This window comes from Miniopterus schreibersii, assembly GCF_964146895.1.
Source record: "Miniopterus schreibersii genome assembly, chromosome: X".
In the NCBI taxonomy this organism is placed as follows: Eukaryota; Metazoa; Chordata; class Mammalia; order Chiroptera; family Miniopteridae; genus Miniopterus; species Miniopterus schreibersii.
The window spans coordinates 89,111,204-89,116,496 of NC_138104.1; the positions used below are offsets into that span (position 1 = coordinate 89,111,204).

General features: G+C 38.5%; 1 pseudogene across 1 annotated transcript; it reads left to right on the forward strand.

Annotated features, from left to right (window-relative positions):
* Positions 1-461: 461 nt before the first annotated feature.
* Positions 462-3,409, forward strand: LOC308551063 (cyclin-A1 pseudogene; annotated as a pseudogene). The gene is made up of 2 exons: positions 462-500; positions 2,220-3,409. The product of its transcript is annotated as a cyclin-A1 pseudogene (transcript).
* Positions 3,410-5,293: the final 1,884 nt, after the last annotated feature.

Consider the following 5,293-nt stretch of genomic DNA (forward strand, 5'->3'; position numbering starts at 1 on the left):
GTGAGGGTATACTGGAAAAAACACACCCATATTTGTTTATCCACAATGAGTCCTTTGTAGAAATTAGACTCAGGTTATTCCTCAGAAAATTAATCTGCCTTGCATGCTTCATTTCATTGAATTTTTACTGAGGCAAGATTTAATCTTTCCGATTTACAGATTAGGAAATTGAGACCACAAGAGGTGAAACTACTCAACCCAGTTTGCCCATCCAGGAAGTAACAGGCCTAAGATGAGAAACCAAGATTGAGACCAAAGCACATATTCTCTGGATTGTTCCACCCCAGTTCTCCCAAATGAAGAGCTAGCCAAATATTTTTAAAGTTTGTTTGTTTTCTTGATATAAGTGTACACTGTATTTTAAAGCATTTTACAGTTTACGAGTTGGATATACTATGACCTTAAAGAAAAAATAATGCGAGAACGATTATGAATGAATTCTTCGGGAGAAATATGTAATAATGGACTGTATAAGGGATAAAGAAAAAAAAGAAAAGAAGGTAAAACTATTTTTACCACTATGAGTAAGAAACAGACCTATAGGGAGTCACATGTTACCTCCGAGATTCTTTGGGTCCGACACATTGCTGGTCAATTGCTATTGAAAGTCAGATCATTTGTTGACGATACCCTTCAGCCCACAAGAAAGATTACATTGACAATGACTGCTTTTGGGACACAGTAAAATTAACTTCTAGGTTATCCCCGTCAAGGACCATTAAGTCCTGAACTATGAGGGACACTGTGAACAAGTCATATTTTAATCTCCCATGAGCACACAGCCGGCAGGTTTCGCCCCCTCTCCTCCCTTCAACAAATCTGACCTTCACTGAAATTTATGTGAAAGTGAAAAGGGAGAAGAAAGCTGTGGCCCTGCCAAATTCTGATGATGTTACTCATTTTAATTACTGGTATTTGGAAATTAAATGGCCTAGAGCTTGTTCGGCAATTTGTTTCAGGAAAAAAATGATTTAAGCAAGCCACAGAGTCCCAGCATCTTTTTACAGCAGGTGTTGAACAAGGCGTTCATTTTTCTTTTTACAGAGTGTCCTTGTAAGCATAATAACAATTAGGAAGCAAGGCCTTCACATGGAAACCTCAGGCTCGTTCTGACATTCTTCCTTCGGCTACTTCATTGATTATAGTTTCCTCAGCCAGCTTTGCAAATGCCTGCACTTGAAAATTTCCTTTAAATAATGTCACACTTTGAAGACTTTTTTTTTTTTGGAGAGGTAGCGATTTTAAAGGATAATATGAAGAGTACTTTAAAGTTAATTTGACTTCTTTGCTTGCCCTCATGTTCTATTCTTTATCTCTGGGTTTAAAATGCCATTAATGCAATAAATTGAGGCTATTTAAAAGAAAATAAGGAGGGGGCTATAAATGAAATTTGATTTGAATACATGTTCCTATCATTGAGATTGGTCATCAGCTATGTGTAATAGGTCACACGAAGATTATACTTTAAAAACAGCTTTTTCAAAAGCTTGGAAAGTTATATGTGAAATCCCCACAAACACCAATTAGTTCCCTCTTTACATTTTAATAAACTTTTCTCATTCACTCTAAAACATTGCTCAATCAAACTTAAAATACTGGGTGGATTTTTGGTTTGTTTGTTTTTTGTTTTTTTTTGTGTGTGTGCTATCCTGTTTGGCTTAAGATCTGCTAATAAACAAAGAAAAGAAATATGAGCATGAGCTAAAGCAGAATCTTTTCTTTTAATACTAGCATATATTTACTCATAGGAATTCTCAAAATAAGATGACAGTAGTTTACTTTTGTGCACACAATGTGTGTATATGGCACAGTGTAACTATTAGATATTATACTATAACTCTTATATGCTATATAGTCTTATATAAAATTTTTTTAGAAAGAATGGCCAATGAGGACCAGCCAGGAAAAAGTATGAAAACAATATGGCATCCAATCGGGTGGTAAGGAGATTAGCAGAATTGAATCAGGTGGGAGAGACCCAACACTGTAAGAATGGGCATCTCAGCAGCTCCAAGAACAGAGTAGCCTGCCCGGCCGGGCGTGGCTCAGCGGTTGAGCATCGACCTAGGATCCAGGCGATCAGGGTTCGATTCCCGGTCAGGGCACATGCCCGGGTTGCGGGCTCGATCAATGACTCTCATCATTGATGTTTCTATCTCTCTCTCCCTCTCCCTTCCTCTCTCTGAAATCAATAAAGATATATTTAAAAAATCTGCCAGATGACAACCAGAGCCTAGCTTGGCCAGGCAGGATCCCCCACAAAGAGCAGTGCTAGGGGTGCTGAGAATGAGCAGTACAGGAAGACCTGTGACCAGGGGATCACAACAGTTAGGTGTTTCTCTGGATCAGAAAATGTCTTCCGTCACGCTGGAAGGAAAACACTTTCTGACCGTGGGGTACACGTGCAGCCAAGTAAGGACTTGATATCTACATGAATGAGCCTGAGCCAAAGGACAAAAACAGCTGCACTGGGAAAGATGGGATGACATTTGAGGACGTGTGTGAAGTAGACACAAGCACACTCAAGTCAGACCTTCACTCCCTGCTGGATTTTAGCACAGTTTCCCCTATGCTGGTAGATTCATCTCTTCATTCCCAGTCTGAAGGTGCATCAGATTTTGGTAGAGACATGATAAATGTGACTGAATATGCTGAAGAAATTCATCAGTACCTTAGAGAAGCGGAAATAAGGTCCACGCCCAAGGAGTACTGCATGAGGAAACCACCAGACATCGCAGAGGGCATGCGAAGGATTCTTCTGGTGGACCTGCTGGTTGAGGTCGGAGAAGAATATAAGCCTCAGGCTGAGACTTTCTACCTGGCTGGCAACTTCCTGGACAGGATTGCTTTGGTGCATGTCTGTTTTGAGAGGGAAATTGCAGCTTGTAGGAGCAGCAGCTATTCTTCTGGCTTCGAAATATGAAAAAATACATCCACCTGAAGTAGATGAGTTTGTCTGTAAAACTGATGATACTTATACAAAATGACAACCATTAAGAATGAAGCGCCTACTCCTGGAAGTCCTAGCTTTTGATCTGACAGTGCCAGCTACCAGTTTCCCCTTCAGTACTTAAGGAGATAAGGAGTGTGCATCAGAACTGCGAACCTGGCCACGTACGCAGCAGAACTGAGTCTACTTGAAGCTGCCCTGTTCTTGAAATAGCTTCCTGTTGATAGCTGCAGCAGCTTATTGCCTGGCAAACTAGACTGTGAACAGCACTTCTGGCCAGAAACCCTTGCTGCATTTACAGCTATTCGTTAGGGGAAACTGCCTTGCCTGAGTGAGCTTCATAAAGCATGCCTTCATATACCCCATCGACCTCAGCAAGCAACTAGGGAGAAGTATAAGATTTCAAAGTACATGCATGTGTCTCTCATGGAACCACCTGCAGTTCTTCCTCTAAAATAAGTTTCAGAATTGAAGCACTTTCGGAGCTTAACCTCCAGATCAACAGAATTGCTCCTAATTTTTATAGGTTTCTGCAGGTTGGATCAACTAGTGTTAGTACAATAGAGATGACATATTTTTAAAAATGTGAATGTATTTGGGTTCTCTTAGATTTAGTAGCTTGTAAAATAGTCTAAGCATTTAAAAAATAATAAACAACTTGCCTTATGAAAAAAAAAATACTATAAGAGTGGGAGGGCTCTTATGTCCCAGCCTTGACTTTTGTGACCACAAATTAAAATTATGGTCCTAAGTCTTAGACTCTTTAGTTGCTTCTTTGCAGCTATAAAAGCAGAAAAAAAGAATTAAAATCAAAATTATAGTAATACTACTTTGTACTAAATTTAGGATTACCTTTTGCCAGTTCAGTGATAATCTCTGTGTGTTTTCTTTTTAAGATGTTTAACATATTTAAAAGAATCTGATGTACTGGAGATCTGAAATGTGAATCAATTTTAATTTGAAATGGTTAATTAATATTTGACTTGTAACTTTGACTTGAAAGGTATAAGAGAATATTATTGAGTTTACAATGGTATTTATATGTATAAGTGGTCCTGATTTACTATATTAATGTTTCTTCTCTGTTAGAGTCATAAGAGTTGCTTAAGTGAACAGAAGGATTTTGTTTGTTGGGTTTGTAGGACTGTCCTGGGAGGCTTTTAAAGAACTTGTAAGAATGATTTATATTAAATTTGTATATGTAGATTATGATTCCTAAGGGAACTTAAGTAAATTTGAGGTTAATTGTTTAGGGTAATTTAATCTATTAAATGTGAGCTAGTGAACATCAATCAATGAATAAGTCTAAATGATTATTTTAAATTTAAATTAAAAGCCTTAGATCTGTAAGCAGTATAACAAGATTTGTAATTGAATTTAAATGCTTGAGAAAATCTGGGTTGTTAATTTCATAACTTTACTGAAATATTCATTAAAACATATGCAGTAGCAAACATTTTCTTTTGGGAACAACAATAACAGACCATCAGATGTTTAAAATACCCAATAAAGTAAAATTCCCTGTTTGATGAGCACTAATTTTTATATCCTTAATTATATCGCAAGTTTTGTAAAGGAATGGACTATATCTAAACATTTTTAGCAATCTCTCTTTACTCCAAATACCTACCACTTTCTATGAGGACATTAGAGATGCAGGTATTTGTTGAGACTGAAATTAGTCAAATAACCAAAAGATAATTATTACTGTTTGTAGTGTGTGACATAGAAAATCAGTTCAGTTGAAGAGCTGTGTTTATTGGAAATCGCATTTGAGATGAAATTAGGACCACTGAAATTTTCCATGTAGGAACCATATAAAAAGGGTCATATACAAGATGGCTACGAGCTGTGAAGGTGATTCTCCCTCCTCACCATTCTGAGATTTTGAGTAACATGAAAAAGATAAAATTAATAAAGAAGGGGCCTGGCTGAATGTCGCTCAGGGTTTGAACATCAACCTAGGATCCAGGAGATCGCGGTTCGATTCCTGGTCAGGGCACATGCCCGGGTTGAGGGCTCCATCCTCAGCCGATCAATGATGACTCTCATCATTGATGTTTCAACTCTCTCTCTCCCTCTCCCTTCCTCTCTCTAAAATCAATAAAGGTATTTAAAAGAAAGAAAGAGAGAAAGAGAGAAAGAGAGGGGAGGGGAGGGGAGGGGAGGGGGGAGGGAGGGAGGGAGGGAGGGAGGGAGGGAGGGAGGAAGGAAGGAAGGAAGGAAGGAAGGAAGGAAGGAAGGAAGGAAGGAAGGAAGGAAGGAAGGAAGGAAGGAAGGAAGGAAGAAAGAAAGAGGGGGACACAGGACAGGAAGAGAGAAGGAAGTTTTGCCTTGGATGGA